Source organism: Odontesthes bonariensis, chromosome 8, assembly GCF_027942865.1.
Source record: "Odontesthes bonariensis isolate fOdoBon6 chromosome 8, fOdoBon6.hap1, whole genome shotgun sequence".
In the NCBI taxonomy this organism is placed as follows: Eukaryota; Metazoa; Chordata; class Actinopteri; order Atheriniformes; family Atherinopsidae; genus Odontesthes; species Odontesthes bonariensis.
In genome coordinates this window covers 22782253-22798420 of record NC_134513.1, presented here as the reverse complement: position 1 = coordinate 22798420, position 16168 = coordinate 22782253, and the positions used below count along the sequence as shown (strand labels likewise).

At 40.4% G+C, this 16168-nt stretch overlaps 9 non-coding genes across 9 annotated transcripts; 7 read left to right on the top strand and 2 right to left on the bottom strand.

Annotated features, from left to right (window-relative positions):
• Positions 1 to 2339: 2339 nt before the first annotated feature.
• Positions 2340 to 2421, bottom strand: trnas-gcu (transfer RNA serine (anticodon GCU)). Its single transcript has one exon. It is a non-coding gene; the product is annotated as a tRNA-Ser (tRNA).
• Positions 2422 to 3220: 799 nt separating this feature from the next.
• Positions 3221 to 3294, top strand: trnai-aau (transfer RNA isoleucine (anticodon AAU)). The gene has a single exon. It is a non-coding gene; the product is annotated as a tRNA-Ile (tRNA).
• A 738-nt stretch (positions 3295 to 4032) lies between these two features.
• On the top strand, positions 4033 to 4105 carry trnar-ucg (transfer RNA arginine (anticodon UCG)). The gene has a single exon. It is a non-coding gene; the product is annotated as a tRNA-Arg (tRNA).
• Positions 4106 to 9922: 5817 nt separating this feature from the next.
• On the top strand, positions 9923 to 9996 carry trnai-aau (transfer RNA isoleucine (anticodon AAU)). Its single transcript has one exon. It is a non-coding gene; the product is annotated as a tRNA-Ile (tRNA).
• Positions 9997 to 11484: 1488 nt separating this feature from the next.
• trnay-gua (transfer RNA tyrosine (anticodon GUA)) lies at positions 11485 to 11573 on the top strand. The gene is given in 2 exon segments: positions 11485 to 11521; positions 11538 to 11573. It is a non-coding gene; the product is annotated as a tRNA-Tyr (tRNA).
• A 114-nt stretch (positions 11574 to 11687) lies between these two features.
• On the top strand, positions 11688 to 11760 carry trnar-acg (transfer RNA arginine (anticodon ACG)). The gene has a single exon. It is a non-coding gene; the product is annotated as a tRNA-Arg (tRNA).
• A 307-nt stretch (positions 11761 to 12067) lies between these two features.
• On the top strand, positions 12068 to 12139 carry trnah-gug (transfer RNA histidin (anticodon GUG)). The gene has a single exon. It is a non-coding gene; the product is annotated as a tRNA-His (tRNA).
• Positions 12140 to 12855: 716 nt separating this feature from the next.
• On the top strand, positions 12856 to 12944 carry trnay-gua (transfer RNA tyrosine (anticodon GUA)). The gene is given in 2 exon segments: positions 12856 to 12892; positions 12909 to 12944. It is a non-coding gene; the product is annotated as a tRNA-Tyr (tRNA).
• Positions 12945 to 15571: 2627 nt separating this feature from the next.
• trnan-guu (transfer RNA asparagine (anticodon GUU)) lies at positions 15572 to 15645 on the bottom strand. Its single transcript has one exon. It is a non-coding gene; the product is annotated as a tRNA-Asn (tRNA).
• Between the last annotated feature and the right edge of the window lie 523 nt (positions 15646 to 16168).

The following is a 16168-nucleotide window of genomic DNA, read 5'->3' as shown; positions in this document are numbered from 1 at the left end:
AGTTGACAGTTGACCAACTCTAAAACCCTTTCTACATACTCCTAATTCAAACACGTTTGGTGTGCACATGCGGCAGAGTGGCGCAGCAGAAGTGCCTCAGTGGCCTAATGGATAAGCCAGGGATTGTGGGTTCGAGTCCCATCTGAGGTGTATAGCAGAGTGGTGCAGCGGAAGCATGCTTGGCCCATAACCCAGAGGTCAATGGACAGAAGCCATCCTCTGCGATGTAAAAATTTTCAAATCAAACTCAACATCTCTCAATAAAAAAAAAACGTGTTAAAGATGATGTAACATTCAGCAACATCACAGTTGACAGTTGACCAACTCTAAAACCCTTTCTACACACTCCAAATTCAAACTCGTTTGGTATTCACGAGTGTCCTCCAATGTCCACTTTTCTGATATAAGTAAGAAAAAAGAATTATTGTGTCAAAAGACTGAAATCTTTCACTTTTGTTAAATGGATTAGAGGATCGTCTACCCGATTTCTTTAAGTTGTGTTTTTTATTTTGAACAGTCACGTGGATAAGGCACTGGCCTCCTAAGCCAGGGATTGTGGGTTCGAGTCCCATCTGAGGTGTGTAGCAGAGTGGCGCAGCAGAAGCGTGCTGAGCCCATAGCCCAGAGGTCGATGGACTGAAACTGTCCTCCGCTATGTGTACATTTTCAAATCAAACTCATCATCTCTCACTAAAAAAGAACCTGGAAAACATTATGTGACATTCATAGCATCACAATTGACACTTGACCAACAAAGAAACCCTTTCTACACACTCCTAATTCAAACTCATTTGGTGTGCACGAGTGTCCTCCAATGTCCACTTTTCTGAAATAAGTAAGAAAAAAAGAATTATTGTGTCAAAAGACTGAAATCTTTCTCTTTTGTTAAATGGATTAGAGGATTGTTTACCCGATTTCTTTAAGTTGTGTTTTTTATTTTGAATAGTCACGTGTATAAGGCACTGGCCTCCTAAGCCAGGGATTGTGGTTATGAGTCCCATCTGAAATGTGTAGCAGAGTGGCACAGCAGGAGCGTGCTGGGCCCATAACCCAGAAGTTGATGGACCGAAGCCATCCTCTGCAATGTATAAATTTTCAAATCAAACTCAACATCTCTCATTAAAAAAACCTGTTAAAGATGATTTAACATTCATTATCATCACAATTGACACTTGACCAACTCTGAAACCCTTTCTACACGCTCTTAACTCAAACTGGTTTGCTGTGCACATGAATGTCCTCCAATGTCCACTTTTCTGATATAAGTAAGAAAAAAGAATTATTGTGTCAAAAGACTGAAATCTTTCACTTTTGTGAAATGGATTAGAGGATCGTTTACCTGATTTCTTTTTATGTTTTTTATTTTGAATAGTCACGTGGATAAGGCACTGGCCTCCTAAGCCAGGGATTGTGGGTTTGAGTCCCATTGAGGTGTGTGGCAGAGTGGCGCAGCGGAAGCGTGCTGGGCCCATAACCCAGAGGTCGATGAACCGAAGCCATCCTCTGCTATGTATACATTTTCAAATCAAACTCAACATCTATCACTAAAAAAAAAACTGCAAAAGATGATGTAACATTCAGCAACATCAAAATTGACACTTGACCAACTCTAAAACCCTTTCTACACACTCTTAATTCAAACTCGTTTGGTGTGCACATGAGTGTCCTCCAATGTCCACTTTTCTGATATAAGTAAAAAAAAAGAATTATTGTGTCAAAAGACTGAAATCTTTCACTTTTGTTAAATGGATTAGAGGATCGTTTACCCGATTTCTTTAAGTTGTGTTTTTATTTTGAACAGTCACGTGGATAAGGCACTGGCCTCCTAAGCCAGGGATTGTGGGTTCGAGTCCCATCTGAGGTGTGTAGCAGAGTGGCGCAGCGGAAGCGTGCTGGGCCCATAACCCGAAGGTCGATGGACTGAAACCATCCTCTACTTTGTAAAAATTTTCAAATCAAACTCAACATCTCTCATTAAAAAAAACTGAGAATGTAGCAAAATAAAGGGGAATTAGCTCAAATGGTAGAGTGCTCGCTTTGCATGTGAGAAGTAGTGGGATCCACGCCTGCGTTCTCCAGTCATCTTTCCTTTGTTCTTTTGCTCTCTGGAGGAAATGATTAACAGCTGGATGTGGCAAACGTGGGTGTAAACTGAAAGAAAGACAGCTCTTTCACATTAGCCTGAAGTCAGACTCAAAATTCTTCACTATAGATTCAATCGCCCAAATGAACTTAGTGTAAGCAAATAAAAATATTGCGACAAAAGCATTGTTTGAAAAGCCTGCTTGTAAAAAGTCGAATCAGAAATATTAACAAACTAACAACTTAAAATTCAAAGCCAACGAAAATGGGATTCGACCCCATGCGTGCAAAGCACAATGGATTAGCAGTTCATCGCCTTAACCGCTCGGCCACCTCGTCCTCTCGCTTGTAAGTTTGACCATAAAAATTTCCATCTTAAACTACAGCTGGTATAATTTCGATCCCAAATTGAAGCCTCATTAGATACACTGGCCTTGCGTGCAGAGGGTATGAATTCATCCCTCTTTCACAAAAATTGAATCATTATTATCTAAATGTGGTTTCATGTAGGGATGTTTGATTTAAAATTGGGCGAAACAAAAGCAATTACACTTAGGACAAGTCAAATTTACGGTTGGGGTTATTACAATCTCTTCAGTATATACCCAAATCCATTCATTTAGTCACCACTCATAAGGAGTTACCAGAGGTGAGTGTTGGAAGGAAGATCGACTGATAGAACGAGATCCTCCAGTCGTGGTCTGCTAAGTGACAAATGTAAAAGCTGCTAAGTACTTTGCTAGTTATACTCCATGTCAGAAATCCTCTGAATGGCATGCCATTAAAGTCGGACGATTTTACCAGTCTGTTACTGGTAAAAATAAAAATCCAAAGTTAAGCTGATGTTGCGCAATGATCTTGGCTTCCCCATACTGCCTACACTCAAGCAGTACAAAAAGATGAGAGACTTGAATGAGTAAGTTCTATCACGTCGAGTCATTGTAGCATATAACAAATGATAAAATAATTGCATTCAAAGCATTTTTTGAAGAACTAAAAGTCTTTCAACTCCCCTGCTGATAACATCCAAATCCGCAATACCAAAGGCAAGCTGTATAGAATGTTTGTGTGACTTAAATAGGTAACAGAGAAAACACTGAGAGCACTTATTCTCGCACAAATGTGCAACTCAAGATCAGGCCGGTTAGCTCAGCTGGTCAGAGCGTGGTGCTAATAACGCCAAGGTCATGGGTTCAATCCCCATACTGGCCATGAATATCATTAACAACAGCACATGTGTAGGCGCCCTTCCAAAACACATGACTTTTAAAGATATATCAATATAGTTGATGCTGCTTGTCCTGGAATGGATCCCAGGGGAAGCAATGTGAGCAGACATCCCTAGCCCCGATTCTCACAGGACATAATCTACACCTCTTCTCAGGTGGACACACAGAAATACCAATGCAAGACCAGCAATGTATTATTTCTTGTGAGTCCTGGACCTTCCCTCAGGCCTCCTCACCGTGCAACTGATCCAAAATATCTCCCCTGGGGGGAATCTACATGATATTCTGACCAGATGCCCATACTGCCTGATCTGGCTTCATTCAAAGAAGAGCGGCAGAGACTGTATTCTCAGCGTATTCCAGATGACTACGCTTATCACCCTGATCCAAGAGGGTGAGCCTAATCACCACAGAGTGGAAGATGATTTCAGCCCTAATGCATTCGCAATCTCATTCATTTTGTCACCACTCATAAGGAGTGACCAGAGGTGAGCGTTGGAAGGAAGATCGACTGGTAGAACGAGATCCTCCAGTCGTGGTCAAAATGGTCTGATCCCTAAACTCTTCCACTTGAGGCAGCAACTGGTTCTAAGCAAGAAGAGGGCCCTCAACCCTTTTCCAACTGAGGATCAGAGCCTCAGACTTGGAGGCACAATTTTATTCCTGGCTGTGTCAGACTTGGCAGCAGACCATTCCTGTACCAGCCAGATGACTCAGGTGAGACCATGTGGCCTAACGGACAAGGCGTCTGACTTCGGATCAGAAGATTGAGGGTTCGAGTCCCTTCGTGGTTGTCTTGTTTAGTTGTATGCTGTCATTACTGTACAGAAATCAAGAGCACTGTACTAAGTACTAACCAAATAAACACATGGTGAAAGCTGCTAAGTACTTTGCTAGTTGTATTCCACACTGTAAAAAAAAAATGTAATAAAACAGACTTTTACTGTTTATTTTACAGATTTTTTCTGTATTTTTAAAATACCATTTAATTTACAAAAAGAGACTGTGATTTTACATGACAAATGTAAAATAACAGGAAATCACTGTAACTGTGAAAACACACAATATTTCTGTTCTGTTACACAAAAAATTAGAAATACATATATTTATTGTTAAATTATGTTCACAAATGTAGCGTGATTTCACAAATATTTGTCTGTTATTTAATTAAATAAACTGTAAAATTCAACTTTAAAACTCTAAAAAAAAGTTTAAAAATCATTTAAAATTACTGAGAAATTAATAGTAAAATAACTATTTAATTTGTAATTTCACTATAATTTCTTTGTTAATTGACTAATTTTTTCATTGAAAATAACTACAATTACTGTAATTTCCTAGATGGTAACATTTAACAACATTATACAGTATTAACATTTATTTTGAAAGTACTTCAGCATGTCTGAATCAGGAGACATTCTACTGCTGCAACGTCTCCCTGCACAAACCATGGATGTATTATATTATCTTAGAACTTATAATACTTATAATACATTGCATAAACACACACTAAAAAATTTAAAAAAAAAAACGTCTCACATGCCCGGCACAGACTGGGACCTGAACCTGAACAATGTGATGACAACAACGCGACAATTCATTGGAGTACTGAAATGCGCGGTTCCCAGAAGAAGAAGAAGACATGCCATTGGCTGTTACAGGGACACTGAACATCTGACTTTGACGTGACGGACGGTTAACAAGTTCAACAACCACCGCGCGGCTGTTCCCGTTTGGTCGACATAAACTTTGAGCGAACAGCAGCTAATGTCCAAGCAGGAGGAAGGACGAAGGCAGAAGGCAAGTATCAAACTGAAGCTGAGTAGCATTAGCTTTATTTACCACCATGCCTCTGACTTTACTCAGCAAAAGGCACCGAATCCGCTAGCATGTCGTCAATTGAAATGTTAGCTAACTATGATGACAAAAGCATGGCCCTTGACGTCTTCACCTGTTGTCTGGCAGTGTAAGCTGCATTTAGTAGTCAGCCAGACCAGCCACTAACGTTAGTGAGTCATTACGTTTGCTTTTGTGAACTAACTGACACAGGCGGAGACAAAGAGGAACAACATTTGTTTAAAGCTGCAATAATGAACAATAATCGATTATTAACCCTCTTCTACATTTTCACGAGTTTTTTGGCCATAACTTTCACTGTATGACTTGAAATGGCATGATTTTTGACTAGGATAGGAAGCTTAAGTTTATGTAATGTGTCAAAATTTGGTTTTTAATTTTTTCCATTGTCAATAATACACTGTGGGCAAAAAAAATGCATGGTTGGGAATGAAAGCTTTACAGACATACTAACAGTAAATAAGGGGGGTGGGGCTTAGCAAAGGGTCAATACAGTTGTATACATGTGAAAGTGAAATTTGGGAATTGCACAAAACTAATGTCAATCTTGTATTCTGGTTATTGATTGGTTCCTTTGGCACTAAATCATAGATTAGCATGAAAAAAATGCTTTGTCAGAAGTCCCTGTCCTCTAGCCTCCACTTGCTCCTTTCTTTTCACGCAGACTGCTCCTTCTCCATTTGCAGGTGTCGCTAGTGAGCCATTTTAAGTGTATTTTCTTCCAAAGAAGAGAGAACAAATATTTTATAAATGATACTGAGATTTGGTAATGATTTATTTCAACCAGTTACTCTTTCTTAAAACAAATATTTTGATCTTCCTCTTGCCTCAAAAAATAGCAGGAGTGAGCTACTCTGCCGTTTTCAAGGTTTTTCAAATTTAAATTTTTAAACACTAGTCACTGGTCAACATGGAATTCAAAACAATACTGAAAAATATGTGAAGAATAAGCTAACAATCATCTTTTAGTTTATTGTGGGGAGATTTGCTAACACAGTTTAGGTCAACTACTTCACAACCAATGGCATTTATTTAGATTTTTGCAAATTTCATGTTTCATAAATTTTTTATTTTTTCTTCTTTCGCTATGCAGGTAAGTGTTGTGAATTGATTTTGTGGAGTAAACTGAAAAGGTGAGTACTGCACTGCAGTTAAGGATGTCAAAAGATTACACCTGTCGTATTTGTGGTGCTACAGTGAATACCCTAAAGGGGTTAGTGATGCATCAAGGGCTTCATAAAAATGAGCCACATTATCAGTATGCGTGTTGTATGGAAAGTTGTAAATTTCAGTCCAGAAATTACAATGCTTTTCAATTTCATGTTTACTGCCATCATTGGCGGTCTTCTAACGTGTCACAGTGTCAAACTTTGCAGGATCCCTTTCTTTGTCAACTTCCACGTTGTCAGAAACAGTTGCTCAACCTTAAAGACCTTCTCTGTCACCTAAAATCTCACATTTCAAGAAGAGAGGTAGTGAATCGCCCATTTAAAGACTGTGGTAAAACTTTTTCAGTGACATCATCTTTCACAGCCCACCTATCTAGGAAGCACAAAAACTCCACAGCTCTGCATGTCTCTGGTGCATACTGTCCTCCTTCAGTTCCTAGTGAGTCTCAGTCTTCTGCTGCTGAAAGCCAGGCAGATGAAGGGTCGGCTGATGAGCCTTCCAAGTACACCATGTATTGTTATGTGTGGTATGAATATTTGTCTTTCTAAACCACAATATATTAAAACCAGAAAACTATTACTACTATTACTTTGATTGTTATTGTTGTACTGGACTCAGTTGTAACAAAAATTGATTCAGTTGTTGTTGAAGTTACTTTTAGCTCAGTTTGTCACAAAAATGTTTCCATTTTCTCTCGTCCTTGTACACAACCGGAAACTCGACTTTGGCAGCGGAGAATTTTATGCTGTCTGTGGACCAGACCATTGTGAAGGCCATATCAGAATCTTCAGTGACGCTCTTGCTCTGATGTTTGGTTCGTACTACTGTATGAACATATCTTACCCATCAGCCCAAGCATCAACTTTGGAGTTCTTACAGAGGTAAGACAGCACAAGTCAATTTAATATATCAAAATAAGATGTATAATGCACATACTGTAAAACTGACCACTGCTCAAGTGCTGAAATGATTAGTACAAGGTTCCCAAACTTTGGCAACTCAAGGCCCACTTGAGCCAGCATTTGGGACAGACAAGCACTTGACCAAAGTTATGTTCTTCTCCCTGAAATAGTATTTGCAATACTACTACTAATAATGATAATCACTTGGATTTATATTGCGCTTTACAGAAATCATTATTCATTCATACACATTCTCACCAGTGGTGGTAAGCTAAGTTTGTAGCCACAGCTGCCCTGGGATAGACTGAGGGGAGCATGGCTGCCATTTCGCGCCAAACGGCCCCTCTGACCACCTTTAAACATTCATACACATACACAGTACTCACATTTTAATCTTTTCATTATGTCACTGTTCCACAGTTCCCTGTATGTCCAAACACTCTATCACAAGCAAACTCTATCTACACTGTTGTGTAACCTTATTGCAAAAGTAAGAAAACATTAAATTACAGTACAGTCCACAGTTACTAAAGCTATTTTTTTTTTCATTTGACAGGTACCTCATCAAGATAAATCCTGACAAGGGATCAAAAGTGGAGCGGAACGCCACCAAAAAAACCCTTGCAGTTAGTCCAAAGGTTCTCACACTGATCACCAAAATTGCAGACTACAAGTGAAGGGAATAAGAAGTGCTCATAAGTTATGGATACTTTGTCCAAATTACAGACTGTTATGGATTAATATCCAGTGAGGATATGGATGCTTTGGATAGAGTGTAGTTTAATTTCCAGTGAAGTTTGACAAAGTTTCTAATCGATGTTGTGGATGTATGGTTACTTGACCAAGTTATGGGTGCCTTGGATAAGTATGGAATAATTTCCAGTGAAGTTTAAAATAATTCTGGTGTTATTAGGTGAGTATAGTTCTTTGAGTTGAAAGTACTTTGAATATTCAGGAAATCAATGTAAAACAAAAAAAATTACAATAAACAGTAAATTGTTGCAATACACCCATTATGTAGTTTCTTTTCTTTGACATGTTTTTAAAGATTAATCAAACTATGTTGTATACTGTTATATTACGTCTAATATCAAATAATATAGGCATATTGCAATGTTAATTTACCATCTTCATGGGTAATTTCATTGTTTTAAAAGTGAAATGTTTGTAATTAAATGTTAAAAACAAAGTGAAATAATTAAATATACATTTGTTATCTAAAATTAACAGTAAATTCTTGCAATTGTAAACCAAATAACTAGTTTTTCAACAGGTTTTTACATGTTTTGAAAGATGAATCACATTATTTTGTCATATACTGTTATATTACATCAAATATAAATTATTATACAACCTCTTCCCATAAAATAACGTCATTAAAACCAATTAATAACAGCACATTTCCGTAAATTTAAGCATTATTATTCGTAATGCAACGTTTATTTACCATTTTTCTAGGTAATTTAATTGTTTTAAAATGTGAAAATGTTTCTAATTAAATATTAAAAACAACCTGAAGATAAGGCAAAATCTTGTTAAAATTACAACTATAAACTGTATTTTAATTATGGAAAATAACCGTGTTTTTATGAGAAAGTAATTTTCTGTTATTTCACGGTATTTTTTTGGCGCCCCAGCTGCGGGAAAATTACCATTTTTTTTTAGGATTTTTTTTTTTACAGTGCATGTCAGAAATCCTCTGAATGGCATGCCATTAAAGTCGGAGGATTTTACCAGTCTATTCCAGATGACTACGCTTATCACCCTGATCCAAGAGGGTGAGCCTAATCACCACAGAGTGGAAGATGATTTCAGCCCTTATGCATTCGCAATCTCATTCATTTAGTCACCACTCATAAGGAGTGACCAGAGGTGAGCGTTGGAAGGAAGATCGACTGGTAGAACAAGCTCCTCCAGTCGTGGTCAAAATGGTCTGATCCCTAAACTCTTCCACTTGAGGCAGCAACTGGTTCTAAGCAAGAAGAGGGCCCTCGACCCTTTTCCAACAGTGGATCAGAGCCTCAGACTTGGAGGCACAATTTTATTCCTGGCTGTTTCACACTTGGCAGCAGACCACCCCTGTACCGGCCAGATGACGCATGTGAGACCATGTGGCCTAACGGACAAGGCGTCTGCCTTAGGATCAGAAGATTGAGGGTTCGTGTCCCTTCGTGGTTGTCTTGTTTAGTTGTATGTTGTCACATATGTACAGAAATCGAGAGCACTGTACTGAGTACTAAAAAAAATAAACACATGGTGAAAGCTGGTAAGTACTTTGCTAGTTGTACTCCGTGTCAGAAATCCTCTAAATGGCATGCCAATAAAGTTGGAGGCTTTTACCAGTCTGTTACTGGTAAAAAAATCCAAAGTTAAGCTGATGTTGCGCAATGATCTTGGCTTCCCCATACTGCCTACACTCAAGTTATACAAAAAGATGAGAGACTTGAATGAGTAAGTTCTATCACGTCGAGTCATTGTAGCATATAACAAATGATAAAATAATTGCTTTGAAAGCAACTTTTTGAAGAACTAAAAGTCTTTCAACTCACCTGCTGATAACATCCAAATCCCCAATACCAAAGGCAAGCTGTATAGAATGTTTGTGTGACTTAAATAGGTAACAGAGAAAACACTGAGAGCACTTATTCTCGCAAAAATTTGTCATAGGGCAACTCAAAATCAGGCTGGTTAGCTCAGCTGGTCAGAGCGTGGTGCTAATAACGCCAAGGTCATGGGTTCAATCCCCATACTGGCCACGAATATCAGCAACAACAACACATGTGTAGGTGCCCTTCCATAACACATGACTTTTAAAGATATATCAATATATTTGATGCTGCTTGTCCTGGAACGGATCACAGGGGAAGCAATGTGAGCAGTTGGTAGAGCGGAGGACTGTAGGTGCACATCAACAGTTATCCTTAGGTCGCTGGTTCAATTCCAGCTCGAAGGATGTGCCAAACTTTTGTATACAGAGGCTCTTTTGGCCAACGCCGTCAATCCTTTCAAAGCTTTTGGAATATGCTGTTTTACGAAAGACTGTTCCACTCTCTATCGAACTTGCTAAGGGCTAGTGGTGCAATGGATAATGCGTCTGACTACGGATCAGAAGATTCTAGGTTCAACTCCTGGCTACCTCGGCACGCTGGTTTTAGTCTCTCACTTCTCCCACTGCTATAGAACAGGATCGCTTTAAACCTTCTACTCCCTGGGTATCCCAGCTCACTTACGCCCCAAAGATACCTCACAGTGTGTTGTCTTGCAACACATGTGGCTGACCCCACACCGTAAGGAAAGCTCGTCTTCCTCTTTATCTCTGCTGTCAATGATTTTGCTCCAAACACAAAAAAAAAACATGCCTGCCAGCCACATGCCGCAGAGCTACATATGCTATCCTTGGGATGCGAAGGTGTTTCGGATCACATCAAAGCCACACACGACAACAACCCACAGCCGGCCGTGATAGTATAGTGGTTAGTACTCTGCGTTGTGGTCGCAGCAACACCGGTTTGAATCCGTGTCATGGCAACCCCCAGACTGAATTTGTTTGCATGGCTGAAAAAAGATCCCACTTTCAACTTAGATTTCTTAAACTTTTCAAAAAATTATTTTGTCTACAAGCCTCTGTCCCGTATCAAAGGTCTGAAAGAATCAAACAGCACAAATGCAGAAGGTCTGCCCATTTAAAGAGCATAAAAAGGGTCAAAGTATCAAACAGGCCCCAATGAGAAATAGTGCCTTTTTAATGAGTCGCCAAGGCCGCATATGTTCTGTGTTTTTTAGCTCTTCTAAAGGGAGGGTTTTCACACACCGCCACACCCAAAGTATAAACATCCTAACAACAGAAGATGAAAATCATGTGCCAAAAGAATGGATGGATAGACCTGACAAAAAAGAACCAAAACAAAAAGGCTGGACTTTTGCGCTGGACAATGTGAGGGTATATTGAGCATCAACATCTGTGTTGGACGATGTGGAGACTTTCCCAGATAGATGCCAGATATGTTTTTGTAAGGACTAAATGCATGATAGAAACTGAGGCTGATTTGATCTGAAACGCATCTGAAACTGATGGTTTGTCATCACTTTTTGTGTTTATTTAACTGATAAACAGGCCCAAGCCCCTGGCTCCCTTCCATAACTCATTTGGTACAGCAGAGAACTGCAGGTGTCCCATGATACGCATCTTAAGCCTGGTTACATGCATTCATACAGGATTCATGAAAAGGATGTTGGCTTTGCTCCCTTCGATAGCTCAGTTGGTAGAGCGGAGGACTGTAGGTGCCCAACAACAGTTATCCTTAGGTCGCTGGTTCAATTCCGGCTCGAAGGATGTGCCAAGCTTTTGTATACAGAGGCTCTTTTGGCCAACTCCGTTAATCCTTTCAAAGCTTTTGGAATATGCTGTTTTACGAAAGACTGTTCCACTCTTTATCTAAGTTGCTAAGGGCTAGTGGCGCAATGGATAACGCGTCTGACTACGGATTAGAAGATTCTAGGTTCAACTCCTGGCTAGCTCGGCACGCTGGTTTTAGTCTCTCCCTTCTCCCACTGCTATAGAACAGGATCGCTTTAAACCTTCTACTCCCTGGGTATCCCAGCTCACTTACGCCCCAAAGATACCTCACAGTGTGTCGTCTTGCAACACATGTGGCTGACCCCACACCTTAAGGAAAGCTCGTCTTCCTCTTTATCTCTGCTGTCAATGATTTTGCTCCAAACACAAAAAAAAAACATGCCCGCCAGCCACATGCCGCAGAGCTATCCTTGGGATACGAAGTTGTTTGGGATCACATCAAAGCCACACACGACAACAACCCACAGCCGGCCGTGATCGTATAGTGGTTAGTACTCTGCGTTGTGGTCGCAGCAACCCCGGTTCGAATCCGGGTCATGGCAACCCCCAGACCGAATTTGTTTGCATGGCTGAAAAAAGATCCCACTTTCAACTTAGATTTCTTAAACTTTTAAAAAAATTATTTTGTCTACAGGCCTCTGTCCCGTATCAAAGGTCTGAAAGAATCAAACAGCACAAATGCAGAAGGTCTGCCCATTTAAAGAGCATAAAAGGGGTCAAAGTATCAAACAGGCCCCAATGAGAAATAGTGCCTTTTTAATGAGTCGCCAAGGCCGCATATGTTCTGTGTTTTTTAGCTCTTCTAAAGGGAGGGTTTTCACACACCGCCACACCCAAAGTATAAACATCCTAACAACAGAAGATGAAAATCATGTGCCAAAAGAATGGATGGATAGAACTGACAAAAAAGAACCAAAACAAAAAGGCTGGACTTTTGCGCTGGACAATGTGAGGGTATATTGAGCATCAACATCTGTGTTGGACGATGTGGAGACTTTCCCAGATAGATGCCAGATATGTTTTTGTAAGGACTAAATGCATGATAGAAACTGAGGCTGATTTGATCTGAAACGCATCTGAAACTGATGGTTTCTCATCACTTTTTGTGTTTATTTAACTGATAAACAGGCCCAAGCCCCTGGCTCCCTTCCATAACTCATTTGGTACAGCAGAGAACTACAGGTGTCCCATGATACGCATCTTAAGCCTGGTTACATGCATTCATACAGGATTCATGAAAAGGATGTTGGCTTTGCTCCCTTCGATAGCTCAGTTGGTAGAGCGGAGGACTGTAGGTGCCCAACAACAGTTATCCTTAGGTCGCTGGTTCAACTCCGGCTCGAAGGATGTGCCAAGCTTTTGTATACAGAGGCTCTTTTGTATGGGATCATGGGACACCTGCAGTTCTCTGCTGTACCAAATGAGTTATGGAAGGGAGCCAGGGGCTTGGGCCTGTTTATCAGTTAAATAAACACAAAAAGTGATGAGAAACCATCAGTTTCAGATGCGTTTCAGATCAAATCAGCCTCAGCTTCTATCATGCATTTAGTCGTTACAAAAACATATCTGGCATCTATCTGGGAAAGTCTCCACATCGTCCAACACAGATGTTGATCCTCAATATACCCTCACATTGTCCAGCGCAAAAGTCCAGCCATTTTGTTTGGTTCTTTTTTTGTCAGGTCTATCCATCCATTCATTTGGCAATTTCGGTCGGGGGGTTGCCCAGGGAGTAGAAAATTTAAAGCGATCCTGTTCTATAGCAGTGGGAGAAGTGAGAGAAGTGAGAGAGTAAAACCAGCGTGCCAAGCTAGCCAGGAGGGGAACAATAGTCATTTAAGGGAAGGGAAGGGAAGGGAAGGGAAGGGAAACAGGAAGAAAAAAAACGGCTAGGAAGGTTTATTTGTCTATCTGAAACATTACAGCATCATCTCATTAATGACAATTACTCATGTCTCTTCTTTTTTTGTAGTGGCTTTACCTTCTGATAGGGATCATGCCATTTCTTCTGCCTCAGGGCTGGTCTATTTCCGGCGTTTGAAGGCCAAACCCCATTGCTGGCAAATGCCCTAAGCCTTGCCATCCACTCTTCATCTCCCATACCTTTATGGCTCTTTGGCTTGGAGCTCATCTGAATATAACATTAGAAATGAGGAGAATCAAACATAATAAAGTATTTATGCATTTTATACAGTTAACAATTGGTATGACATGAAAGCATAAAAAAAAATCAATATCAATAATATTTCTATACCAACAATAATTACAGTCAATTACTTATCTATCTATCTATCTATCTATCTATCTATCTATCTATCTATCTATCTATCTATCTATCTATCTATCTATCTATCTATTGACATTTTAAATTAAAAGGTTACTACTATGCTATAAAGTTAAGGTAAATGTGTCATTATAGTTTGGTCACAGAACGTGACATCATAATAACACTATTTTATTTAATCTTTGGTATATTATTTTTAGCTATTTAGCTGATTGGCCGAGTTCCATTGTGAGCTCGGGCGCTGATAGGCTCGGTTCATTGTGAGTCGGTGCGACATTGGCTAAACCGTTCAATGTGAGAATGGAGAAGGGCGAAGCCTATTGGAGGGGAGATGCAGACTAACCTCAGCGAGGTTGCGCCACAGAGACTCTGCCTGGCTTTTGTTGGCAGTGGGCGTGGCTTCGAGCTTGACTGCCCCCTCATGGTGGTAGATGCAAGCGTTCTGTATTTTTGCGTGATGAGACTTGAGTGAACTGCTGCTGATCTGTCAAACTTGAACCGAAAAGTAGGAGGTGCTATACAGCAAGATTAACTGGCTGATTGCGCCACAGAGACTTGCTGTAGTTGTCTGTGGGCGTGGCCTCGATCATTACGGCCTCGATCATTACCACCTCTCATCCCTTCATTAGAGTGTGTGTTCGATTTCTTTATGTTTGTCATAAGGTTGATATCTGCTGTGTAGGTAACAAGCAAAGTAGCACACAACAAGTAGTCAATAACTTCCTGCTCTGACTTGTTAAAGAAAGAGATTTAATGTCAAATTTTTTCCCAAGTGCCGTCATTTGGTCTCTCAGCCTTTTTGAATTTTTTCTTGTTTGTGTGTGACTTTCATAGCAACATGAGGAAAAGGTTCTTTTTTCACTTTGCTTGTGCAATTTTGACAAAAGACAGAGGAGCCTCCAGGTTGAGTTATGCATTACACTGCACTTAACAGGTCACCCTTGGAGAAATATTTTGCCAAGGAGCGTGTATAATACGTAAGGAGAGCGTTTTGCCGGCAGAATGTTTGCTTTAACTCACGTAATACGCATAAGTCAGAACATCCCTGGGTGGGCTTGAACCACCAACCTTTCGGTTAACAGCCGAACGCGCTAACCTATTGCGCCACAGAGTCTCTGCCTGGCTTTTGCTGGCAGTGGGCGTGGCTTCGAGCTTGACTGCCCCCTCATTGCGGTAGATGCAAGCGTTCTGTATTTTTGCGTGATGGGACTCGAGTGAACTGCTGCTGATCTATGTCAAACTTTAACTCGATCATTACCACCTCTCACCCCTTCATTAGAGTGTGTGTTCGATTTCTTTATGTTTGTCATAAGTTTGATAACTGCTGTGTAGGTAACAAGTAAAGTAGCACACAACAAGTAGTCAATAACTTCCTGCTCTGACTTGTTAAAGAAAGAGATTTAATGTCAATTTTTTTTCCCAAGTGCCCTCATTTGGTCTCTCAGCCTTTTTGAATTTTTTCTTGTTTGTGTATGACTTTCATAGCAACATGACAAAAAGGTTGTTTTTTCACTTTGCTTGTGCAATTTGACAAAAGACAGAGGAGCCTCAAGGTTGAGTCATGCATTACACTGTACTTAACAGGTCACCCTTGGAGAAATATTTTGCCAAGGAGCGTGTATAATGTGTAAGGAGAACGTTTTGGCGACAGAATGTTTGCGTTAACTCCTGTAATACGCATAAGTCAGAACGTCCCTGGGTGGGCTTGAACCACCAACCTTTCGGTTAACAGCCGAACGCGCTAACCAATTGCGCCACAGAGACTCTGCCTGGCTGTTGTTGGCAGTGGGCGTGGCTTCTAGCTTGACTGCCCCCTCATGGCGGTAACATTTCTACCTTAAAATAACAGCTTGAAAAAAATTGTGCGGCTAGAGTGAGTTTTAATATTACGATTGGCCTGTCTCCTATGCCCTTCGGGGGTCTGAGTTGGAAAAACTGCGCTATGTAACTTTGCTGGACCGGCCCGGGAGCTGAGCGGAAGTACTTCGACCTGCTTTCTGGCACACCTACCGCAAAAACAAATAGAACCCTCTCACGCTCCCAGGTACATTTGATTACTCTTACCTTCTCGCTCAGCATAGCTTGCACCTTCTGACTCCTCGCCGGTTCGTCAACAAACGTGAAACGTGAAACGTGAAAGCGAAAGGGTGTTGTATTTACGACAGTGTAACCGTACATTACCTCCAAGCCTGTAGGGGGAGCTCCATAATGGGCTTTTTGAGGAGTTACATTGTATTGCTTTAATGGTAATGATAAGTTAACTGTACTATTTTGGAACAACCAGTTT